The sequence below is a fragment of the Gopherus evgoodei genome, chromosome 1 (assembly GCF_007399415.2).
Source record: "Gopherus evgoodei ecotype Sinaloan lineage chromosome 1, rGopEvg1_v1.p, whole genome shotgun sequence".
NCBI lineage: Eukaryota > Metazoa > Chordata > Testudines > Testudinidae > Gopherus > Gopherus evgoodei.
In genome coordinates this window covers 70,895,108-70,904,306 of record NC_044322.1, presented here as the reverse complement: position 1 = coordinate 70,904,306, position 9,199 = coordinate 70,895,108, and the positions used below count along the sequence as shown (strand labels likewise).

Genomic DNA, 9,199 nt, shown 5'->3' with positions numbered 1-9,199 from the left:
TACCTCTTCATATAAATTTCCAATAAAATTTTGATAAATTAAAAAATATATATTATTTGCATCATTCTGTCATATCAGAATTTTTTCTATAGTGCTGCTTCTTTAGTTCTAGTCTATCAGCATTACAGTGTGCTTAATTAATTTAAACTGGTTTTAATAATGTGAATGTGGCAAGCTTTCCAATACTGTAAGCTTGTTTGTGTTGCTAAGAGCAGATCAGGCACAGGGACACCAGTTTAATAATCTAGCCTAGGGCACCATAAATCCTAAGGCCGGCCCTGCTTCCTAGTGTCCAGTTTATATCCATTTGTTCTTGCGTCCTGTCATAACCTTAGTCCCAGATTTGGACCTTTTAGCGTCCAAAATATGGGGGTTAGCATGAAAACCTCCAAGCTTAGTTACCAGCTTGGACCTGGTACTTGCTGCCACCACCCAAAAAATTTGAGTGTTTTGGGGCACTCTGGTCCCCCTGAAAAACCTTCCCTGGGGACCCCAAGACCCAAATCCCTTGAGTCTCACAACAAAGGGAAATAATCCTTTTTCCCTTCCCCCCTCCAGGTGCTCCTGGAGAGATACACAGACACAAGCTCTGTGAATCCAAACAGAGTGACTCCCCCTCTCCGTTCCCAGTCCTGGAAACAAAAAGGACTTTCCTATTCCCCAGAGGGAATGCAAAATCAGGCTAGCAAATCCAACGCACACAGATTTCCCCTGATTTCTTCCTCCCACCAATTCCCTGGTGAGTACAGACTCAATTTCCCTGAAGTAAAGAAAAACTCCAACAGGTCTTAAAAGAAAGAAAAAATACATACAAATGGTCTCTCTGTATTAAGGTGACACAACACAGGGTCGATTGCTTAAAAGAATATTGAATAAACCGCCTTATTCAAAAAGAATACAAATCAAAGCACTCCAGCACTTATATTCATGCAAATACCAAAGAAAAGAAACCATATAACTTACTATCTGATCTCTTTGTCCTTACACTTAGAAACAGAAGATTAGAAAACAGAACTACTTCTCCAAAGCTCAGAGAAAGCAGGCAGGCAGAAAACAAAGACGTCAGACACAAAATTCCCTCCACCCAAAGTTGAAAAAATCCGGTTTCCTGATTGGTCCTCTGGTCAGGTGCTTCAGGTGAAAGAGACATTAACCCTTAGCTATCTGTTTATGACACGTCCACATTGGTACTAAGATTTATTTATATTTATATTTATCCTTCTGATATGATTGCTCTTTATAAATATATCTCCCTTCAGCCTTCTTTTGGTTAGGCTAAACAAGCCAAGCTCTTTCAGTCTCCTTTCATAAGACAGGTTTTCCATTCCTCGGATCATCCTAGTAGCCCTTCTCTGTACCTGTCCCAGTTTGAATTCATCCTTCTTAAACATGGGAGACCAGATCTGCACACAGTATTCCAGATGAGGTCTCACCAGTGCCTTGTATAACGGTACTAACACTTCCTTATCTTTACTGGAAATACCTCGCCTGATGCATCCTAAAACCGCATTAGCTTTTTTAACAGCCATATCACATTGGCAGCTCATAGTCATCCTGTGATCAACCAATACTCCAAGGTCCTTCTCCTCTTCTGTTACTTCCAACTGATGTGTCTCCAATTTATAACCAAAATTCTTGTTATTAATTTCTAAATGCATGACCGTGCACTTTTCACTATTAAATTTCATCCTATTACTATTACTCCAGTTTTCAAAGTCATCCAGATCTTCCTGTATGATATCCCAGTCCTTCTCTGTGTTAGCAATACCTCCCAGCTTTGTGTCATCCAAAACTTTATTAGCACGTTCCCACTTTTTGTGCGAAGGTCAGTAATAAAAAGATTCGGTCCAAAAACCGATCCCTGACGAACTCCACTAGTAACCTCCTTCCAGCCTGATGGTTCACCTTTCAGTATGATTCGTTGTAGTCTCCCCTTTAACCAGTTCCTTATCCATCTTGCAATTTTCATATTGATCCCCATCTTTTCCAATTTAAATAATAATTCCCCATGTGGAACTGTATCAAATGCCTTACTGAAATTGAGGTAAATTAGATCCACTGCGTTTCCTTTATCTTTATGATGCACCTTCCACCCAAGCCATCAGCCAAGAAGCTCCCCTCCTCAAGCCCATGGAAAAATGTAGTGTCCACAAAGAAAGGGTATGTGTGCAATCTTTAAAAGCCTCAAGGATTTCTTTCCGCTTCTGGCCCAATTCTGAGGCATCTGGAGAAAAGGGGGCACTTGGGTGACTCAGTTTTTGGTCTGAATAGGGTTGCCAGTTTGGTTGGACACATTCCTGGAAGTTTCATCACATGACATAATCTTTAATTTAAGATTAATCTTTAATTCCTGGAGACTCCAGGACAGTCCCGGAGATTTGGCAACTTTAGGTCTGAAATGGTGTCTCAGGTTGGGCTCCCAAAAAGCTGGAACAACTAAAATCTGTGGCCACTTTTGAAAAAAGATAGAAACTATTTATTCTGAAAAGAGGCTGCCCTTCTTACTGTCATGTATTTGTGGTATAACATCTCTCTATAGTGAAAGAATAAATCTGTCTGTTCACCTTGTAGTATTGATTGGTGCAGGCTTGCCTTTCTGTTTTATGTCTTTGTTCTTGTAACTGTAATACTATATATCATCTATCATATTGCAGACATTTGCCACTAAAGTTTTACTATATAAAATAGGAGAGAAGAAGCAAAGTGTTTGCTTTGCTGAATGTAGACTGATTTTAAATCAAACTGTTTGGGTTAGGAGGATTTAAGGAGGCATAAAATGAAGCAATGAAGATTTGATATCTGAGGGCCTCAGCCAGGCCCCTGAATTTTGATTAAGCCAAAGTAGAAAAAAAATATGACTCCTTTGAAGTAATGTCTTGATGTCTGACTCGTTTTCCAAGATTTGGTGCAAGGGGCACAGATCACTTGCTGATTTGAACTAGAGTAAATGGTGGATTCTCTGTCACTCAAGAGTCTTTACATCAAGATTTGAGGATATCAGTAAATCAGACAGAGGTTATGGGCCTATTGCAGGAGAGGGTGTGTAAGCTACTGTGGCCTGCAATATGCTGGAATTCAGACTAGATGATCATGATGGTCTTAAAATGGGAGTCTATGACACATTTTACTCCTGCAATTTTTTTATTATGTAAATAACTATCTTCTTTCTTGATCTGATTAAATCAGATTAGAATCCTCAGCACAGAAGAGCCTCATCTTCTTTTCATTTTGGTATTTAAGCTTTTCTCTTTAAGTAAACATTATAATCAGCAAGGGAGGTTTAGGTTGTATATTTAGTTTTTTCCCCCTAACTATGAGGATAATTAAGCACTGAAAAAAGTTACCAGGGGAAGTTGTGGAATCCTCATCACTGCAGGTTTTTAAGAAGACAAACACCTCTCAGGGATGTTCTAGGTATATTTGGCATGGGGGGGATGCACTAGATGACCTTTTGAAGTCCCTTCAAGCCCTTCATTTCTATGATTTTATTAATAGAGCTCATTGGAAAATGGATTATTTTTCTTTTTACTTCAATTTTGACTTTAAAGATAAAATCTTACAGCTGAAAGCTTTTGATTCTGAAATTTTGAGCTGCTGTGATGCCTCATGGGAGTTGTAGTTTGGATGCCTCATGCCTCAATTCTTTCTATTAGCCAAGTTCCCTGGCTGGACATCTCCTATAATGTACCACAGTCTCCCCTCTTGCTGAGCGGTTGCAGTGCCTCATGGGAACGCAGCCCATAGAGCATAATAGGGACATGAGGCACTGAATTTTTCAAAATCAACAATTTCAGTTTTTGATTGACTGAAAAGATTTTGATTTTCAGGTGTTTTTTTTATTTTCTAAGACAAAATTTTCAGCAGAATGCAGGCATTCTTTCCGTAAAATTTAGTTTAGTCAAAACCCCAATTATATGTTTAAAAAAATAGAAAATTTTTGACTAGATCTAGTATACATATATATGATTATAAAGTTTCTTATTGTCTCCAAAATATGAAATTGTGGCCAAAAGAGAACTTTTATTCAGTAGATTATTCCTGGCGCTGATACATTGTTTCCTCAAAAGTCAGTGCTATTATTGCTAAAAAAACTACATGTATAGCTAGAATTTTTCATTTCCCTTAAGTGAGAATCAGTTTGTGTCTGAAGAAATGGTGCATTTCAAGTCCTCTTCAACCTGTCAGTATTTGAGGAATTATTAACTTCAGCTTCCTTTTCTGCCTTTTCAAATCTGACACGGATTTGTCCCACATCTCCCAGAGGCCTCTGTGTGCAATTAGCCATTGGTTTCACTGAGTAATTACTTCATTTTTCATGTAAAATGCACTTGATTTACTACATACTTGGGAAGGGATGGCAGAGATGGGTCAACAGCAGTTAAAGGAGATTAACGGAGATATTCTCTGCTACTATGGTAGCAATCAGTCCCAAGGGAACCTGACTGAGCTGGAACGGGAGCAGTGCCATTCAAGCCTTGGCAATGGTATGCCAATTGACAGTGCCACTCCTCTGTGGAATTAGAATGTGTGGCTGCAGGGCAGATTTTAATCCCAACCTATCTCTATGAGCCAGGAGATTGTGGAAATGATGAGCTGTTAGAAGAATGTCTTTCAGAGGAAGCAGGCTCTTAATTCTCAGTAGGAGTTATGTGAGTTTTCAGAAGCTCTGCTACAGGGGAAGAGTTAAAGTGCGTAGGAGGAAAATATGTAGACTGTCATATTTTTTTGGACAGGCACTACTTATACTTAGAGTTCGTAGTTAGTATCTTACTAAATAGCAGTTTCAAAATAGTTATGTTACTTTAAATGAATGCTTATGACAATTAGTGCTATTGTTCTCACAGTGAGAAACATTCGGTGGCTTTTTCCTAACAGAATTGAGCTGATAAAGTTATGTATCTGGCACAGTAAATTCTGGTTAAGTGTTATCACTGTTTTTTCAAAAATCTTAGTTGTGGTGAGAAGCATGATATTTATGGCCTTATATCACCTCTGTTGTTGATGGGAGATATTTTGTGTTTTTATGAGGCTGTGGCAGAGGTTAGATGCTGGAGTCTGAAACTGGAAAAATTCAAGTTGGAAGTGAATGTGTTGTATATAAACAGTGATTGTAATAAATCACTAGAATAATTTACCATAGAATGTGGCTTGAAATGTTTAAATCATGATTGGGTTTTCTATTGAAAGATATGGTTTAGATAAAACAAGTTATTAGGCTTGATGTAGCAACTACGGGGTGAAGTTTTATGGCTTATGCTAATTAGAAGATTAGACTGGGTGATCACAGTAGTCCTATCTGGCCTTAAAAATCAATGGGTTTAGGTAATTTTACACTGCTGACCTGGAATGCCAGTTTTGTACCACAATATTCTCTTGTGAAAAAACTTCCAGAGTTTTGTCATTACATAATGATGGGAGAGCTTGGTGGATCTTCCAAAGATTAAGAAGACATTATTTCATAGAATATATAATCTTCTTTTGGAATTTAAACCATTTTATGCTTCTAATTCTATCCAGATCCCTAGTCAATATAAAGGGGATCTCTGATATTGGAAGGAAATTGTGATATGGAGCTGACTAATTATGTTGAGAGAGCTCTGTATGTGTATATTAATCAATCATCCTCTAGAAAAACTCAACTAAATTGTAAGAAATTAGAAGTATTTTTTGTGTTAATTATAAGGATAATGTAAGAAGAAATTATGATAAAACTGAGAAGGTAGAAGGGAAATTAGCCTTGAGGCACTGAAGTAGCTTTAATATTGATTTTCAAATTCAGAGGGCCACTCCACTTTCTCTCCAATAATAAGGAACAAGCAAAAACACAGCTATAACAGAAACTTTTCTGCTCCACAATTGCCATTCTTTCTTTTAGTTACATGAATAAACAGGATGATCAACTAAATCTCCCACTAACACAAAAAGTACACCTTGTACAGGATTCACAGAATTAAACAACAGAAGTTTTCTGTAAACATACATTTCCCTAAGAGTAGCCAGTATAGTATAGCTATTTTGTCAGAAAAGTTTTGTTGAGGATTAGTGGGTGTCAGTGCTGACACACTGTGGTGAAGTAGTCCTGTCTTGGGCAGAGTAAATCCTACACATAGCATATTCAAATACATCTGCCATTCTTAAACCATAGATATATTTCATATATTCATCTTTCTTATCAAAGTGCTTGAAACGAGGTTGGGGCAGGAGTATTGTAAAATGGGACCCTACCCCCCACCCTAAATTACCTTGGTGGAATGAGAAGCAACCCATCTCTCACCACCCCTGGTGTTACCCAGAGGGATAGTCTGGGAGTGGTTATAATAACTATGGGAAACGTCTTTTCCCCAGAGCTATCTAGCAAGTCTACACCAGCAGGACCTTGCTTGCTGGATCCCAGAACACTGTGGGATTTTGTTTAAAGCTGCAACTTAATTACCCTCCCTCTTCAGGGATGTTACAGCTGCTTGTGAGACTCTGGGCCTCAGTGTGCACACTGGAGACTATGGTGACTATGACCTTGCCCTCCTGCCATGGTACCTCTTCCTCAGTTGCTCCTCTTACCGACTTCAGATGTGTCTGTGAGGTGGAGTGATTCCACCTGGTTACTAGATAGATTCACAATAAGTAAAACACCCCTAACTGGGGTAGCAGCTTTATTTTGAACTAAACTGGTAAAAAGGGCAAACACACATGAAACAAATCAAACAGATTTGCCTTTTTCAGGAACAGCCTGAAAACAGGAGAAAATTTGTTAGCAGGTTTCAAAACATACTAAGTAATTAAAAGTCATGCCAAACTATTTATCCTATACGTACAAATTAACCCACTTTAAACAGTACCAATCTCTTCCGTGAGGTGGAGAAACTTGGCCCATTGGTTTGATAGGGGCATGTGATGAGGCCAATGCCATGCCCCCTGGAATTCAGCTTCACTTGGTGTTCCACACAAACTATCAGAGCAGTATCCAGACCCACTCTTTTTGTGCAAGCCCCAAATCACCCCCTACAACAGAGAATCTGGTTTGAGAGGTCATTAGGTGCTTTTTCACAGGGCTTTAGTGAATGAAGACCCACCTCCAAGGTGGGTGAATGCACTGGTTGTGCACTCACCAGGGGAACAATCATTCACTCCCCGTGGTCAAGGGTCATCCTAAGAAGAGCGAAATGGAAAAACCACCCTCCTCTGAGCAGTGCACTCCCCTGCCTGCTGTGACGTGGGGCCACCATTGCCCAGGCTGACCACAGCTGACACAGGCCTTTGCCGAGAAGGACCAGACGGGACAAGCCTCACAGATCTGGCTGCAGCTACCCTGCATGACTTGCCACCTTCTCCCTGGCTCAGGGGCCACTGAGAACTCCCCAGGCCAGTGGTAGTCACGGCTCCCTCTGCATGGCTGGTCTCAGGGCAGTAAGTTGGATGGTGATGTGGGGTGTTACTGGGCTGCCACATTTCCTCCTCTCTGCTCCACTCTCTCTCATTATCTGAGGTCTCCATGACTGTCTCTAATTCCCTTTGCCATCACTGATCCATCGCCCTGCGCTCAGGCCTCCTTTATATATGTCAGTGGGTTTTTGGGCAGGGGCCGTGTGAGTCCCAGAATGCTGACTCTTCTTTGGCCCTTCCCCTTTCTCTAGGCATGGGGAGAGACAACTGAAGATCCATGAAGTTTTTGTAAGGAAGCAATAGGCTGTGCTGTTGACTAATATTGCATGGATAACCTTAGAGCCTAATTTTGTTTTCTCATTTAAGAGGCCAGTGTAATTGACTATATTGTTAGTGTACAATTTGCATGATTTTTGTTCAGGAAACAAAACTCTTTAAGGTTCTTTTTTTCTCCTTATGTAACGTGCTCTAAGCCACAGGAACAATCAGACCAATAGATTCAGTGAATTTCTGCAGCCTAAAGCATGTTATGTATAAGACAGTTAAACGATCTCATTACTGCTGCATGAATATTTTTTCTGGCATGCTGGTGTGGTGTGAAAGTCTGAATTATGTTCAGCAAACCCAGACAAGTGATTAAAGTGCAAATGTACCCTTTTCTTTTAATTTTGAAACTTTATCAATTTTAGTTATGCAGGGGAATGGGAATAAGAAAATTGGTTTCCTGAAATAGAGAAAGGTAGGGGAAAAGATCTTTAAGCATTGAATTTACATGTGTAAAGAACTGTTTGCTTAAGTTTTTTCATTGTCATTAAGTTTGAAAATTATGCATGTTAGAGAAAAAGGAGAGGGTGTTCCTTTAAATCATTAACTCAATATTAAAAAATCAACACTAGCCAGTATTTGCAACTTTATGGTTTCAGATGACCACAGTTTTACCATTTGATTATAATAGAAACTAACTATGGTATCAGGGTGATCATTCTTGGGAGGTACTGCCTTTTTAGAAGCTTCCTCTTTCCTTCATATTCAGTTATCTCACAGTAAAGGAAAGCTTTATGAATGACAGATATGGGAGGTAAAAGAGGGAAAAAATATCCCAGGAATCAGACTAGCACAATTATTGTAGAGTTGCCTATCCATGCTACAGTAGGTCAGCTTCAACAATATTCCTATCTGGCCTTGAAAACATGGATTTAGGTGTCTTCAGACCCACATTTAACCTCAGGCAGGATGTTTGGAATTGATGGCATTAATTTGCAGCTCTTCTGAGGGAATAGTAATTCTGCATTTTGCCCACTTTGATCTTATAGCAAGAAAAGTACTTTACACACATGCTAAAGCTTTTGTAACAAAGGTCTATGTATCATTCTAGCAATTTTTGGCTTTGCCTACTTGCAACTTCACTTCAAAAAACTCTGAAATAGCTAGTTATTTGTAAACCAAAGTCAGCACTCAGCATATGTATCTAATATACAAATTTACAGTCGGGCAAAACTTATTTGTTTGCTTCTGGGACAGATAAAACTAAAATATGAACTGTGTATTTCAAGGCCCCATTATGAATTCAACACCTGCTTCGGTAAACTTAGTTTCATAGACCTACACTTTTCTTTTAGCACCTATAAGGCTAATTAAAGGTGAAGAAGAAATGCGTCTCATCTTTCTACATGGAAACATTTTTTTTTCCACTGAGAGGAGCTCGGCAAAATTTCTGCATCGTGTGATTTCAGCACATTTTGGTAGTCTGGCATATTGCCTTTACAGACTTCATGTATGACACTTTCTCAGTTGATAGCATAGAGAGAGAGAGAGAGAG

At 39.3% G+C, this 9,199-nt stretch overlaps 1 protein-coding gene across 4 annotated transcripts in view; it reads left to right on the top strand.

Moving 5' to 3' along the window:
* PCDH9 (protocadherin 9) overlaps positions 1 to 9,199 on the top strand; it is a 904,042-nt gene that overhangs the window by 677,538 nt on the left and 217,305 nt on the right. The window lies entirely within an intron of this gene.